Here is a 17,348-nt window from a genome sequence, read left to right on the forward strand (position 1 = left end):
CAGGCTTTTAAAAACCACAATGCCCAGGCTTTACCTCCCAGAGACTCTGATTTAATAGTGCAGGGTGAGGCACTGGTATTTTTATAGCTCTCTGGGTCAGGAATGAGAGATGCTATAACATTTAGGACGGGTCAGTCATCACCATTTTTATTGCTATTATAACTGGAAGAATTACCCTCCCAACCTTCCTGCATGCGCATACACACACAGACACATACATACACACACACACACACACACCTCTGCCCCCTCACCACATTGGGACAGAAATTGGAGAACAGCATGCATGGCTCCATCATCTAAAAACTTCATTTGTCTCTCACATTATAAATAATACTTTCCAAGCTTTTGGAGCAACGGAGGCTGGGGGTCTTTGAGAAGCTTTACAAGTTACTAGTAAAGATATATGGCCAACAGGCCCCTTTTCTTATTCTTAGTCAGTCGAAGGGAGCACCATTTGAAAGTAGGATGGATGGAAAATTGAGCAAAAGAATACATTCTGGTCACCAAAACAATGTAAAGTGAAACTCCAAGGAACAGCCTGATAGAGTATGGACAGTTTGGGAAAAAAAAGGTTTGTTTTCTTTTTAAGGGTAAACTCTATGCTATTTCTGGGAATTAATGTTTGTCAGGGGAGAGTGTGTGCATGCACCGACTATTATTCTAGGAGCATTAGGAGGAATAAAGACATCTCTTTTCCATTCACTGTGGTAGGGACAACTTAAGGGGAAACAAGCATGAATCCCTGCATCCCCCACAGCTCGTCTGGCTCTGAGGGACTTGGAGAGCCCAAGTTTGTCTTGGACCAGTTTGATGAGCTACCAGGTGCAATTCTGAAAGGAATAACTAAGACTTGGCTAAATAAACTCTCGGGGGGAGTTGGGTAGGGTGTGGGAGAGCCTTGTGTGACAGACCAGTCCCTGTAGGTGGGAGGTGAAGTTTCTCAAACACAGGAGAGGATACATACCTGTCTTAGTGGACTTTTTGCTGCTACAACAGAATACCATAGACTGGGTAATTTATAATGAACAGAAATTTATTTGGCTCATGGTTCTGGAGGCTGGGAAGTCCAAGATCAAGTTGCCACATCTGGGAAGGCCTTCTTGCTGTCATAACATGGCGGAGGGCATCACACAGGCAAGAGTGCACACACGTGAGAGGGAAGGGGGCTGAAGTAATCTTCTCATGAGGAACTCATTCCTGCGATAATTAACCCAATCTCATGAAAACAGTATCAATCCACTCATTGGGTACAGCCCGCATGGCCTCATCTCTTAGAGGTCCCACCTCTTAATACTGTTACACTGTGGATTAAGCTTAATGCCTTTTGGGGGACACATTTGAACCACAGCAACATTCCAGAGGGGGAAGGTTTGAAGGAGGCTGTGTCTCTGAAAGGAAGGTAGATATAAAGTCAAAAGAACAAGATTAAAAACTGAAAGACACCACCTAAAGAGTCTCCAGTTTTCCATGGAAAACCATTCAATGAAATGTTTAATTCATTGAATGGTTTTCCTTGGGAGCACAAGAAAAATGGTATTGATGGCCATTTAAAACTTTTCTCTGATATGTTGTGACTTTCTTTAATTTTCCCACCTTGAGTAAAGTTGGATATATTTATTCACTTTTGTGTGGTTATGTCATGAAGACAGGAGAGACACATTTGCTGCCTCCCAATGCTCGGAGATCATTGCGCAGGAAGCAGCAGGATGCTGGGGCAGGCTTGCCTAGTGATGACCTGAACCGGGGACCACAAGGAACCAAGAGCTGCCAGAAGACAAAAGAGCTCAGAGGGATGGAGGCCAGGGGAAAACTTAGATGTGGGAGTAGGAAGACAACTCTACCCCACCACCACTAAATACAGGAGCACGTGACCCTTAAGAAGAACGGGAAAGCTGCCATTTAGGTTACAGCATAAATTCCTTCATTACTGAGATAAAGGTGTGAACCCTGAATATTTGATACAAGTCTCAGTTCATCTAGAAAGTCTATTTTGCCAAGATTGAGGACGCAGGCCTGTGATACAGCCTCCAGAGGTCCTGATGACATGTGCCGAAGGTGGATAGAGCACAGTTTGGTTTTGTACATTTTAGGGAGACATGAGACATCAATCAACATATGTAAGATGAACATTGGTTCCGTCTGGTCCAGAAAGGTGGGACAACTGGAAGCCAGGGAGGGGGCTTCGAGGTCGTGGGTAGATAAGAGACAAATGGTTGCATTCTTTTGCCTCTCCAAAGTGACAATCAGATATGCATTTATCTCAGTGACTTTGAATAGAATGGGAGGCAGGTTTGCCCTAAGCAGTTCCCAGCTTGACTTTTCCCTTTAGCTTAGTGATTTTAGGGGCTCAAGATATTTTCCTTTCACAAATGGGAAAGAGAAAGGTGGTTGACAGAGAAGGCTGATCTAGAGTTATGATTTTTAACTCAATTCATTTTGGGTGGCAGCAGGATATTCAAGCAGAGACTTCCCATAGATATGAAGACATATGTGATAAGGAGAAGGTGCGAATTTAAGACCAGTGGTAAAAATTGGAAAATGTAAGTAAGCAGAATGAAAATTGTCTAGGTATGACAGGTTTGAAGTCATAGACCAAGTCCTAGCCCTTTATTTTATACGTGAGGAAACTGAGACCAGAGAGTGGCAAGGACTACTGACATCCTTGAGACAACAGAGCTACTCCTCCTGGCATCCATGGTTTGACTCCGCCTCTCCTCACTCCCAACTCAGGTCTTGTTTTTGTTTTCTGTTTGCCCAGGTGTCATTTTGGTCCTGGTAATCTGAACACGGACAATGGTGAACACATGAAAAGCACTTCGCGGGACATGCTGGGGAACCCACTAACCAATAGTCTTTTATTGACTTTCCTTGTGTTATTGGTTTAAACAAATTTTTTTTGCTCTTTTTGTTTGTTTTCTAGTAGAGTAGTCACCAATGTTTGTGTAGACAGAGGGTTAAATCTCTGAGTCAGAACTCCCCGCTTTCTTTCAGCATATTCAAAGATTTCAGGATGCATGAGCAAAAGGTATCAAATGGTTTCCATTTAACAGGGGACTTGAAATTGAGCCATAGGGCTTGGCTGCAGTCCTCATGCTAAGAGATTTCAATGGGGACAGGCTAACCTTTTTATTGAGGAGATGTTTGCCCATTACCAAGTGGAGAAATAAAGCAGGAAAGAGGTGCAGAGGCATCCCAGGAACCAAATGAAATGGCCTCTTTAAATGGCCATTGTTACTATTTCCAACAGATTTTTTTTTTTTTTTTTTTTTGAGACAGAGTCTCGCTCTGTTGCCCAGACTGGACTGCAGTGGTGTGATCTCGGCTCACTGCAACCTCCGCCTCCTGGGCTCAAGCGATTCTCCTGCCTCAGCCTCTCGAGTAGCTGGGATTACAGGTGCCTGCCACCAGGCCCGGCTAATTTTTGTATTTTTAGTAGAGGTTTTGCCATGTTGGCCAGGCTGGTCTTGAACTCCTGACCTCAGGTGATCTGCCTGCCTTGGCCTCCCAAAGTGCTGGGATTACAGGGGTGAGCAACCGCGCCTGGCCTCTAACAGATTTTTAAACTCATTTTCTTGTTTTTTTCTTCCTTAGGTAGAAGATTATGAAATGTGCAAAAATTGATCATCTGGTTTCTTTTCCTAATATTTATATTTCTTATTTGTATTTCTTATTTCATTCTCTTGCTTAGTGACTTTGAAAGCACTTCCAGAAGAGAATACAAAAGCAGTGCTAATGCCAGGCGCCTTTGTCTTTTCTCTGATGCCAGGAGAATGCTCATGAGTGTCTTCCCTTGAGCGTGATGCCGGCAGTCATTTGATGTGCATGTGGAAGTTTTTGGTTATATTATGCAACTATCCTTCCATTCTCGTTTTGGTGCTCTGGTTGCATGGAAAAGTTATCTGGTGGTGATTTCTGAGACTTTGGTGCCCCCATCACCCAAGGTATCTTTCTATTCTTATATAAAACATTGCTATTAGGAGTAGATGTTACTTTTAAAAATTGTTTTTATGCACGTATTGAGACTTTTTTCTTTTTGTGTTCACGCCTGTCAAATGTTGAATAATCTCACAATTTTTTGCAGCTATCCCGCAACCGCAAAGGAGAAGGAATCGGCCTCCCTCAGCTCAGGCTGAAGTCTTTCTCTTTTTAAAAATCAGGATTGATGTCTTTGCAGCCATTTTATGAATAGACTTGGGGGTTTGGGTTGGCATTTTTGCTGCCAGCTGGAGGGTCCAGCAAACAGACTCCTCTGTTGGCTCTCGACTGTCATCTCCTGTCTGCAGTGCCAGCCATCACATGTCAAGCCCCTTCAAGCAGTGATTCATGGGGCTCCCGACAGCCTTGACCACACTCATCTTCCAGTGTTTCTGAGGTCAGAGGTGCTAGCCCTACCCATGAAGCTCAGTTCCCCATGGTTAAGCCTCATTTGTCCATGAGGACTTGGGATGGCCTAGAAAACAGCTCCAGGAAGTGTTCAGACTTGCTCGGGCCTCCTGCGTCTTGTGTTTATAGCAACAGAGCCCAAGCTGTGACCTGTGAGAAAGCTTCTGTGTTCTGGATCAGGCCACCCTGAATACCTGGGACCCTCTGAATAGCTTGGAGACGTCATATTTGTTTATTCTGAAACAGAAGGCCAAGAAAACACATTGGAAGAAGCCCTGTCCCTGCACCAGTGGAGCTGGACAAACAAGGAAACTCTAACCACAAAGCTAAACCTCATTTTAAAGGCCAAACTGTTTTCTTCTCCTTCCCAGTCCTCAGTCACAGTTAAATGTTTCAATTATTTGGATCTGTCTTCTCAAAACATGATTAATTTCTCTTTAATCACTTTTTAAAAATGAAAAAGCACCTTTCCCATAATTTACTATTATATACCCATTCTCCACTTAGTAGCCAGAATGATCTTTAAGAGGCATAGATTCCTTTCCAAGTGTTTCTATGGCACTACATGGGCTGGCTCTGCCCATCTCTCTGACCTCGCTGTGTGACACTCTCCCCCAAGCTCTTTGAGCTCCAGCCACACTGGCCTTTAGTTTATGCACCGAGCACTTCAGGTTCAGGGAACTTACAAGGATAGGTGAGGCTGCATACACACCTGAAACCACAAATCAATCATTTTTATTACATTTATCTATTTATTTATTTTGAGATAATCTCACTCTATTGCCCAGGTTGGAGCGCAGTGGCGCGATCTCGGCTCATTTCAACCTCCGCCTCCTGGGTTCAAGCAATTCTCCTGCCTCAGCCTCCTGAGTAGCTGGGACTACAGGCATATGCCACCATGCCGGGCTAATTTTTGTATTTTTATTAGAGGTAGGGTTTCACAATATTGGCCAGGCTGGTCTCAAACTCCTGATCTTGTGATCCACCTGCCTCAGCCTCCCAAACTGCTGGGATTACAGGCGTGAGCCACCACATCTGGCCCTTTATTACTTTTCAAAACTTACAGTAAACTTCACTCCCATTGTTGTCCAGTTCTATGACATTTCACAATGCATAGAGTCTTGTAATCACCACCACAAACAGGATACAAAACAATTTCAATATCTAATAGAATTCCTTCATGCTGGCCTTTTGTAGTCAGTCAGTTTTCCTCCCATACCCTGGCAACTACTGGTCTGTTTTCTGTTCCTATAAGTTTGCCTTTTCCAGACAGCCATACAAATGGAATCAGACAGTATAAATCTTTCGAGACTGGTGTCTTTCACTTAGCATAAGGCATTCAATATTCGTCTACATTGTTGAGTGTATCAGTAGCTCATTCCTTTTTATTGTTGAGTAGTATTCCATTGTGTGGATGTACCACAGTTTGTTTATCCATTTATTTGTTGACAAACATTTGGGTACTTTTCAGTTTGGTGCAATTCTGAATAACGCTACCATTATTATGTACAGATTTTTCTGTGAATGTGAGTTTTCATTTCTGTATGAGAAATACCCACAAATGATATTTCTGAGTCAAATGGTAAATATATGTTTAATTTTGTAAGAAAATATCAACCTTGCCAGGCGTGGTGGCTCACGCCTGTAATCCCAGCACTTTGGGAGGCCGAGGCAGGCGGATCATGAGGTCAGGAGATCGAGACCATCCTGGCTAACACCGTGAAACCCCGTCTCTACTAAAATTACAAAAAAAAATTAGCTGGGCATGGTGGCGGACGCCTGTAGTCCCAGCCACTCGGGAGGCAGAGGCAGGAGAATGGTGTGAACCCGGGAGGTGGAGCTTGCAGTGAGCCGAGATCGTTCCACTGCACTCCAGCCTGGGAGACAGAGCAAGACTCTGTCTCAAAAAAAAAGGGAAAATATCAGCCTTTTCTAGAGTGCCCAGGAATCCTGTGCCATTTTGCATTCCAACCAGCCACTTATGAGACTTCCAGTTGCTCCACATCTTTCAGCACTTGGTATTATCAGAATTTCTTATATTAATCATTCTAATTGGTATGTAATGGTATCTCATTGTGGTTTTCAATTTGCATTTCTCTAATGACTAATGATGTTGAAGAACTGTTCATATGTTTATTTCCCATCTATATATTTTCTTTGATGAAGTGCACTTTCAAATTTTTTATTCATTTTTTAAAAATGTATTGTTTTCTTATTGTTGGGTTTTGAGAGTTCTTTATATACTCTGGGCACAAATCCTTTTTCAGATATGTGATTTGCAAATATTTGACTTATCTTTTCATTTTTTAAGTGTCTTTCACAGAGCAAAATTTTTTAATTCAATGAATTCTAGTTTGTTTGTTTGTTTGTTTGTTTGTTTATTTATTTATTTTGAGACAGAGTCTTACTCTGTTGCCCAGGCTGGACTGCAGTGGCGTGATCTTGGCTCGCTGCAACCTCTGCTGCTCAAGTTCAAGCGATTCTTCTGCCTCAGCCTCCCAAGTAGCTGGGATTACAGGCGTCTGCCACTACCCCTGGCTAATTTTTGTAGTTTTAATAGAGACGGAGTTTCACCATCTTGGCCAGGCTGGTCTTGAACTCCTGACCTCATGATCCACCCACCTCAGCCTCCCAAAATGCTGGGATTACAGGCGTGAGCCACCACACCTGGCCTATTTTATCTTTGTTTAAATCTTGTTTTGTGAGCCAAAATCACAGATTTTCTCTTATTTTTTTACACTTATAAAAATAACAGTTTTATAGCTTTAAAAATTTACATTTAGTTCTATGGTTCATTTACAGTTAAATTTTGTATATTATGTGACGTATAGGTTGAGACTCAAACTTTGCATATGAATATACAATTGTTCCAGCACTATCTGTTGAAGTGTTTTCATATCTTTGTCAAAACTTTGAACATTCAATTCACTAAAGAAGATAGATGACAAACAAGCACATTAAAAAATCTTTAACATTCAGAAAAGACCATCAATATTTGAAAAATGAAAATTAAAACCATGAATTACCACCACACATCTTTTAGACTGGCTAAAAAGACTAACCATACTAAGTGTTGGTAAGGGTGTAATGAAGCTGGAACAATCATACACTTCTAATGGTGTATGATACCATCAGATACACTTTCCAACCACTTTGGAAAGCAGTTTGCCAGTTTCTTTAAAAGTTAAACACATAGTTACTGTATGATCCAGCCATTCCAACTCCTAGGTATTTATCTAAGAGAAATGAAAGCATAAGTCCATACAAAGACTTGTACATGAATGTTCATATCAGGTTTATTTGTAATAGCCAAAACGGTATACACCTGAATGCCCATCAACAAGTGACTAGATAAGCAAAATATGGTACGTGGATATGATGGAATACCTCAGAGCAATGAAAAAGAATGGACTATTGATACATGCTACAACATGGATGATTCTCAAAGGAATGATGTTGAGTTCAGAAAGCAAGACAAAAAAGTACATTCTATATGATTCCATTAATATAAAGGAATATATTATATTCAAGGAATAGTATATAAATTAATATAAAGGAATATTTTATATTCAAGGAATATAAACGAATATAAATGATATAAAGCAGATCAGTGATTGCCAGGAGATGAGGTGGAGAAGTAGAGAGGGGAGGAAAGAAGGAATTACTAAAGGACATGAAGAAACTTTTGGGGATAATGTTTATGTTCACTATTTTGATTGGGCTGATGGTTTTACATATGTATACATATATCAAAATGTATCAATCTTTATACTATAAATATCTGCAGTTTGTTGTAATTCAATTATACCTCAATGAAACTCATTAAAATTAGCATATTTTGGGGATCTATTTCTAGAATCTCTATTGTGTTTTATTGATCTCTGTGTCTATCCTCTGGTCAATACTATACCGTTATGATCACTGTGGTTTTATTTTATAGTATGTCTTTTTTGTGTGTGTGTGTGACGGAGTCTTGCTCTGTTGCCCAGGCTGGAGTGCAGTGGCATCATCTCGGCTCACTGCAAGCTCCGCCTCCCAGGTTCACGCCATTTTCCTGCCTCAGCCTCCCGAGTAGCTGGGAATACAGGTGCCCGCCACCATGCCCAGCTAATTTTTTGGATTTTTAGTAGAGACGGGGTCTCTACTGTGGTGTCGATCTCCTGACCTCGTGATCCTCCCCCCTCAGCCTCCCAAAGTGCCGGGATTACAGGCATGAGCCACCGCGCCTGGCCACTATTTTATAGTATGTCTTAAATTGGGTAGTACGAGTCTTTAACCTTGTTCTTTCTTCAAAATTGTTTTGGGTATTCCAGTTCCTTTACTTTTACATATATTTTATAATGAACTTGCCTATATCTACAAAGACTCATGCTGGGATTTATTTGGAATTGTCTTAAATCTACAGATCAGTTGGGGGGAAGTCTGGCATTTTAACTCTTCTTTTTTTTTTTTTTTTTTTTTTGAGACAGAGTCTCGCTGTTTCGCCCAGGCTGGACTGCAATGGCGCCATCTCGGCTCAATGCAAGCTCCACCTCCCGGGTTCACGCCATTCTCCCACCTCAGCCTCCCGAGTAGCTGGGACTAAGGCGCCCACCACCATGCCCGGGTAATTTTGTTTTTGTATTTTTAGTAGAGATGGGGTTTCACCATGTTTAGCCAGGATGGTCTCGATCTCCTGAACTTGTGATCCGCCCACCTCCGCCTCCCAGAGTTCTGGGATTACAGGCGTGATGCACTGTGCCCGGCCAATAACTCTTCTAATGCATGAGCAGGATATCTCCTCATTTATTTAGGTCTTTGATAATTTGTAGTTTTTAGCACATTGATCCTGCATATATACTTTGTTAGAGTTATGGCTGAGTATATCATGCTTTTTGGAGCTATTATAAATGGTACTGTCATGAGCCACCGTGCCCGGCCTGTTTACTTTTCAATAGCATGTTATATTGTAATAAAGATAATTTTTTGAAAGACGGAAAAACAAGCACCTAAATTCAGTTACCAAATTCTGGTGATTAGATTATGGGCTATTTATATAATTTTTAAAATGTTATTGTATAATGGTTAGTAATCATTTTATAACTTCTAACTTTATAATTATATGAAACAATTTATATAACAATACCATTGAAATGTCAAGTTATATTATATTATTATATCATTTATAAGTTTATAATTTATAGAATATAATTTTTATGAATTGCAAATTTATTTAAGCCAGTTCTTTAAAACCTTGTCTGGCCCTTAGAGATGCATACTTGACGTATATAGGGATGAAACAAATGATGGTTGGGATTTGTTTTAAAATACTTTAGCCAAAAAAAAAAAGAGAAAGATAGGAAAAGGGACAACAAAAGTAAATGTAGAAAAAATGGATAATTGTTGAATCTACGGAACATACTAGAGTTCATAATATTCTCCATTTTTATGTCCTTGAAAATTTTTCATAATAAAAATTAAAAATAGCCCTGCACTCTTACTTACTGTCATTCTCTACTCCTTTACATGGTTTTATTTTTTCCAAACGATTGTCTGAAATTATCTTGTTTATTTGTGTATTGCCTGCCTCCCCCCAAGAAGAATATAAGTGCAATAAACACAGGATGTACCTGAGTCTTATTCATTCCTCTTTCCCTAGCAACTCAAACAGTTCCTGGCAGGGAGCAGATGTTCAATTAATTTTACCAGCACATTACAAGTAACATGATTTTTCAAGCAGGTAGTGTGTTGTAGTTGATGGGTAATTTATTTTTGATGTTTTTTAAACAATAAGACCTTAGTACAGCTCTACTTTTTGTGCCAAAGGGATCCCCGCTCTTTACATAAGTGACCCAGCTCTTTTCTCCTTGCATGGACGGCATGATTTGGATTGATGCAGAGACGAAATCCCCTCCAGAGTTCTTTACAATCGTTTCATGGCCCCAAATCTGGTTATTTGCCAATCAGTAAAGGCTACAAGGCCCAGCACTTTAATTTGACCAACTGTTAAGTTCCCCTGTGAGGTTGTTATTTTCTGAGAACTTGGAGGTTTTATAGCCTCAATCTTCCTTTAATTGTTTTAAAGTTATACTAAACGAACAGCAGATATTGCACTCCATAAATCTGTTATTACTGGCTTCTGATCAGTTCTTAATGTCAAAGTCCGCTTCTTCCTCTTGTGAAGAAGACTCCATCTCAAAAAAAAAAAAAAAGTGAAGCTGATCTACTCATCTGTCTTGTTTATTTTCTTTCTTCTTTCCTTTTTTTTTTTTTGAGACAGAGTCTCGCTCTGTCCCCCAGGCTGGAGTGCAGTGGCACAATCTTGGCTCACTGCAACCTTCACCTCCCGGGTTCAAGCGATTCTCCTGCCTCAGCCTCCCGAGTAGCTGGGATTACAGGTGCCTGCCACCATCCCTGGCTAATTTTTGTATTTTTAGTAGAGATGAAGTTTCACCATGTTGGCCAGGCTGGTCGCGAACTCCTGACCTCAGATGATCCAGCCGCCTCAGCCTCCCGAAGTGCTGGGATTACAGGCGTAAGCCACCGTGCCCGGCCTTGTTTATTTTCTTTTATTTACTGTGGGTTTGTAGACTTATAGTATTAGAAGAATAACTTTTGTATAAAGAAAATATGTATTCATGTTCATAAGAGTTGCTATATGTTCTTCACTGAAGTCTGAAGTCATGGCCGACTTAACATATGACAGACTCAATTACATTTTTTTCTTTTTTTTTTTTGAGACTGGGTCTCAGTCTTGTTGCCCATGCTGGAGTGCAATGGCGCAATCTCAGCTCACTGCAACCTCCGCCTCTTGGGTTCAAGCGATTCTCCTTCCTCAGCCTCCTGAGTAGCTGGGATTACAGGTGCCCGCCACCATGCCCAGCTAATTTTTGTATTTTTAGTAGAGACAGGTTTTCGCCATGTTGGCCAGGCTGGTTGCGAAATCCTGACCTCAGGTGATCCGCGCCTGCCTCGATTACATTTCTATAATTGAAATCATCTGGGCATTGTTGATTGAGTTGGCCCATCAGAGTGTATTCCAGGGGCTTCAGGATGGGACCATCACTCTCATTTTACACATAAGAGAGGCAATATAGGAGGTCTCTTGGGTCCTGACTTCTGAAGGTCCCTACTGGCCTTTGGCTGCCACTCTTATTAACCAAGCTCTTCCCCATTTATCCCAGGAGCTCACTCATTTTTTTCAGATGCATCAGGGGGTCAGAGCTCAAGAGTTCTCATCCCAGATTTTATCATGCTGAATATGCTTTTCCATAGCTTACAATGAGACCTACAGCTACCCCAAGGTGTATTCCAGAGCTGGAGTATTTCAGGACAAGGAGAAGTTGCCAAACAGTGTTGAATTATAGAGCCCTTAGGATTTACATGCTCTCCAAGAGAGTCGGCTTGGATATTTGGAAACCATGAATTTATCTTACATTGTACAATATTTTTAAGGCCAGGAAAAATTCGTTTTATTCAGTACCTATTCAACAAATATTTTCTGAGATCTTGCCATGGGCCAGTCACTATAAGATGTGTGGAGATACATGGTCTCTTACCTCATTGTTCATAATTCAGCAAGGAAATGATGCATAAACAACTAGCTAAAATGCAGAGGGAGGAGTGTGCTAGATTAGTCTTTCCCAGCCTTCTTACTTACGATGAGTTTATGTCTGGGAGCTTTAGTGATGGTATATTTTTGGGAGCTATTTCTTTATGGTAGGATGGTGTCATGCTTTCCACGTATCATCCTTTTAATTCCTTACGAAAAAACCAGATGTTGTAGGCATTATCATCCTTATTTTACAAGTGAGGGAACTGAAGCTTAGAGAAGTGAGACAGCCCTGAGAGTTCTGCAAGTGGCAAGGTTGGAATTTCAACTGGTCTTTCTTGTTCCCCAACTACAGGAGCATACCCTCAACTAGGAGCAGGTGCCAGGTTATCAGCTGTTTAGATAAGGCTATGTCCCGGTTGGACACTAGAGGGCACTGAGATAGCAAAACAATCGGAGGAATTTGCCTCTGGCTACCACTTTGAACAACCATAACAAATTGAACTTCCCAAATTCATCTTTGAAGGCGAGTTAACTGTAAATACAGCATTGAGAAGGCAGGTCTGCACCTACTGCACTCTCTGGTTATAGGTAAGGAAAAGGATCACCTAGGATTTATCTTTCATCCAAAGCACTTCAGCCTGCTGCTTCTTTTACCCATAGTAGTTGCTCAGGAATCTTTGTGAATTTTTTTTTTTTTGAGATGGAGTCTCGCTGTTTCGCCCAGGCTGGAGTACAGTGGCGCGATCTCAGCTCGCTGCAAGCTCCGCCTCCCGGGTTCACGCCATTCTCCTGCCTCAGCTTCCCGAGTAGCTGGGACTACAGGCGCCCGCCACCACACCCAGCTAATTTTTTGTATTTTTAGTAGAGACGGGGTTTCACCGTGTTCGCCAGGATGGTCTCGATCTCCTGAGCTCGTGATCCGCCCGTCTCGGCCTCCCAAAGTGCTGGGATTACAGGCGTGAGCCACTGTGCCCGGCCGAATCTTTCTGAAATTGAACTGAATATCTGGGTGCCATCACAAGGCACGTATCTAGCTGGCTTCTGCTCATCCCACAGCTGATTCCAAATCTGGGGTGTTGTGCAAACAGCTGCCCAGCTGGAAATTGGTCCAAATAAAGGTAGCTTGGTTCACCAATGGGCTGTCTACACACTCCAGATATATCTCCCACTACCCAAAATGAATCGCAAAGGACTGATGCAATCAACATGACTGTCATCCTGAGGGATGCTTCATGAGGATGAAGTACTAAGATTGTAGCTTACAGGATTATTATTATTATTTGAGAGGGAATTTCCCTCTTGTTCCCCAGGCTGGAGTGCAGTGGTGCGATCTCGGCTTACTGTAATCTCCACCTCCTGAGTTCAAGTGATTCTCATGTCTCAGCCCCCGAGTATAGGCGCATGCCACCACGCCTGGCTAATTTTTTGCATTTTTTAGTAGAGACGGGGTTTCACCCTGTTGGCCAGGCTGGTCTCGAACTTCTGACCTCAGGTGATCCACCTGCCTCAGCCTCCCAAAGTGCTGGGATAACAGGTGTGAGCCACCATGCCCAGCCCAGGATTATTTTTTCATTAAGGGAATTAGCACTCACCAGGATCTATGTCAGTGTTAGGAATAAAAAGTCAACAGTCCTTGTTGGTTCAATCCTTTCTTCCTTAGATCTTTGCTGTTAGTTTCTAGGTAGCTTTTCTGTCATGTTTACAACTTACAAGAAGTAGAGTATATGGATGAAAATTACTGGGAAAAGCTAGCTCACATTTTATGGAAAAAGTATTTAAAAATAATCGATGAACAATATGCCTTCAATGAGTACTTGCTCATGTGTCTGTCTTGTGTGGCAGAAACCAAACAGAGCCTTTTTCAACCCAGCCACACCCTGGAGTGATGCAATAGTAAATGAGACACAGGCATGGTCACATATGCGGGATATGAAGCCAGCCTGCCAGCTCAGGAAGTTACCCCAGAGTCAGACGGGTGGTGGATCAAGGAGGAATGTTCAGAGAGCCTTCCCCACAAAGCATACAGCACAGCAGGGCATAACAGGCAGTTGGGCTCTTTTTCTCTGTACAGGAAGAGGCAGACTGCAATTTTTTATTTTTATTTTTTGAAGTAAGGAAGTTATGTGACCAGAGCCCTATTTTAGTAAGATAGGTTTGGTAGCATGATGGGGGATAAGTTAATGCAGAGGCTTAGAGACAGAGAGACCTTGGGAGGAGGGTATGTGGAACTAAGTAAGCACTGGGGAAGAAGGGAGCGTGTAAGAAATATTTCAGAGCCAAAAAATGACAGTTCTGGATTGTTGATTGAATACGGGAGATTTGGAAGGGAAAGGTACAAATATGGTAGCCTCACGTTCTTTGAGCATTTACCATGGGCAAATTACTAAGCATTTTACAGGTATTGACTCATTTTAATTCTTTTTTTTTTTTTTTTTTTTTTTTTTTGAGATGGAGTCTCACTTTGTCATCCAGGCTGGAGGGCAGTGGCTCGATCTCGGCTCGCTGCAACCTCCGCCTCCCAGGTTCAAGTGATTCTCCTGCCTCAGCCTCCTGAGTAGCTGGGACTACAGGCATGCACCATCAGGCCCGGCTAATTTTTGTATTTTTAGTAGAGTCAGAGTTTCACCATGTTGGCCAGGCTGGTCTTGAACTGCTGACCTCAAGTGATCCACCTGCCTCGGCCTCCCAAAGTGCTGGGATTACAAGCATGAGCCACCGCGCCTGGCCTGACTCATTTAATTCTAACAAATTGTATGAAATAGGAATTATTATTATCTACTATTATTATCTATTATTTATTGGAGAGGAAACTGAGACATAGGGAGGCTCAGTTGTTAGTCAAAGGTCACTTGGTCTTCAGAACCTGCATTCTTCACGTATTCCACATGGCCTCATCTCCAGTCTGGGTGACACGGGAGATGGTGATGCCACTGGCTGAGATGGGGAAGTCAGGAGAAGGAGCAGATGGGCATGTGTATGGAGCGGGAGGGAGGGTGGACAAAGTGGTATTTTGGATATGTGTAGTGTGTAGATGTTCTGCCAGCACCTCAAGCGGAGATGGTCACCAGGCCTCGTGTCCCAGTGTGGAGAAGGAACTGGTTTTCATTAAAAATAATGAAACATCTGTAAAAATACCATTGGCTGAGTTTCTCAGTCAAGCTATTCAAGAAAGGCCGGCTATGCTAACAAACAGGAAGCCCATGCCCCAGCTGAAGATTTGGCCAGAGAGTTAGAAGGAGCAGGTTCATCAACAAGGTGCTCAGACCCCTGGAACGCCTACAAGAGACCAGGACTAAGCCTTGAGAAAGGAGGAGGGAATTAATGTGCTCCTCATTCCAGTGGCCAGAGCTTTCCAATGCTGCCTGCCTATTAGAATCACCTAGGAGTTTTTTATTTTTTATTTTTTAATTTTTTTTTGAGATGGAGTTTTGCTCTTGTTGCCCAGGCTGGAGTACAATGGCACGACTTCGGCTCACTGCAACCTCTGCCTCCCAGGTTCAAGCAATTCTCCTGCCTCAGCCTCCAGAGTAGCTGGGATTACAGGCACGCACCACCATGCCAGGCTAATTTTTGTATTTTTAGTAGAGATGGGGTTTCACCATGTTTGTCAGGCTGGTCTCGAACTCCTGACCTCAGATGATCCACCCGCTTTGGCATTCCAAAGTGCTGGGATTGCAGGCATGAGCCACCATGACTGGCCAAGTTTTTTAATTTTTATTTTAATTTTATTTTTTTGAGAAGGAGTCTGGCTCTGTCATCCAGGCTGGAGTGTGGTGAGACTATTTCAGCTCACTGCAACCTCTGCCTCCTGGGTTCAAGCAATTTTCCTGCCTCAGGCTCCTGAGTAGCTGGGATTACAGGCAAGAATCACCAGGAGTTTTAAAAAATACTCATGCCCTGGCCTCACCCCAGAACCAATTAAATCAGAATATCTCAGGGATGGCCAGAGGTAGTTGGTTGTTTTCTTTTGTTTTGTTTGAGACAGGGTCTCACTCTGTCACCCAGGCTGGGTGCAGTGGCATGATCTTGGCTCACTGCAGCCTTGACCTCCTGGGCTCAAGCAAGTCTCTCACCCCAGTCTCCCTAGCAGCTGGGACTACAGGCGAACATCGCCCTGCCCAGCTAATTTTTTATCTTTGTAGAGCCACAGTCTTGCTATGTGGCCTAGGCTGGTCTCAAACTCCTGGCCTCAAGCAACTCTAAAGTGCTGGGATTACAGGCATGAGCCACCATGCCTGGCCCATAGGCAGGTTTGTTTATTTTTATTTTTATTTTTTTGAGATGGAGTCTCACTCTGTTGCCCAGGCTGGAATGCAGTGGCGTGATCTCGGCTCACTGCAACCTCCGCCTCCCAGGTTCAAGCAATTCTCTTGCCTCAGCCTCCCAAGTAGCTGGGATTACAGGTGCGTGCCACCATGCCCGGCTAATTTTTTTGTATTTTTAGTAGAGACAGGGTTTTACCACATTAGCCAGGATAGTCTCAATCTCCTGACCTCATGATCTGCCCGCCTCAGTCTCCCGAAGTGCTGGGATTACAGGCGCGAGCCACCGTGCCCAGCCCCATAGGCAGTTTTTAAAAGCTCTTTAGGTGAGTCTAATGTGAGGCCAGGGTTAAGAATTGCAGCAAAAGGAGGCTTGCCTTTGGAGGTGATGATCAGAGAGCAGGATAAGTAGTGACTAATGCCTGCAAAGCACTTTTCCATTCAGAAAGCACTTGCACATATATGACCTTATTTAAGGAACATCTTCTTATTATCCACTGGTTTGTGGGAAGAACTGTGAACCAATAAAATAAATGACTTGCTGAAGGTCACAGTTGCTTAGTAGAAAAGCCACGACTCGACCTCAGATCTGCTGACCCCCACTTCAGGGTTCTTTTATAATGTCACACAGGGCAATATGACCAAAGGAAGGCCAAGTTCATCTGTATTCACATGTAAAGGTGAGGGTGTAGGTATTTTTAAAAGTAACTATGATCCACGAGGGTTAATCTAAAAATAGAGCTGTGGCTTGTGTAACAGGCATAATAGGGTGGAACAGCCTTGAATGTCACAGGCCAAGAAGAGCTGGTGAAGCCCAGATGGCCCGATGGCCAAGGAGCAGGTGGAGTGGCTGCAGGGAAGGAGCAGGCAGGGGGTGATGGGAGCAGAGTCAGGGAGGGAAGCATAGGGCGGGGCTGGAGGGGGCCCTGACATTGCCCAAGGTCAGGAGTCCTGGTGGTCTAGGCACAAGCCTTCAGGCTACCTACAGCGGGTAGTGCTGGAAATGGCAAATCCAGAACATTGCTGGAGGCATTTGCCAGTTAACACGAACTCTTCTGCATCTTAAGGGACAAAGCATCTTACTATCCAGATCACAATCACCTGCTAATTTGTATAGAGCCATATCATTTAGGATATACTATCTTTGTCCATTTTCACAAGTTTGG

Source organism: Pan paniscus, chromosome 16 (genome assembly GCF_029289425.2).
Source record: "Pan paniscus chromosome 16, NHGRI_mPanPan1-v2.0_pri, whole genome shotgun sequence".
Classification (NCBI taxonomy): domain Eukaryota; kingdom Metazoa; phylum Chordata; class Mammalia; order Primates; family Hominidae; genus Pan; species Pan paniscus.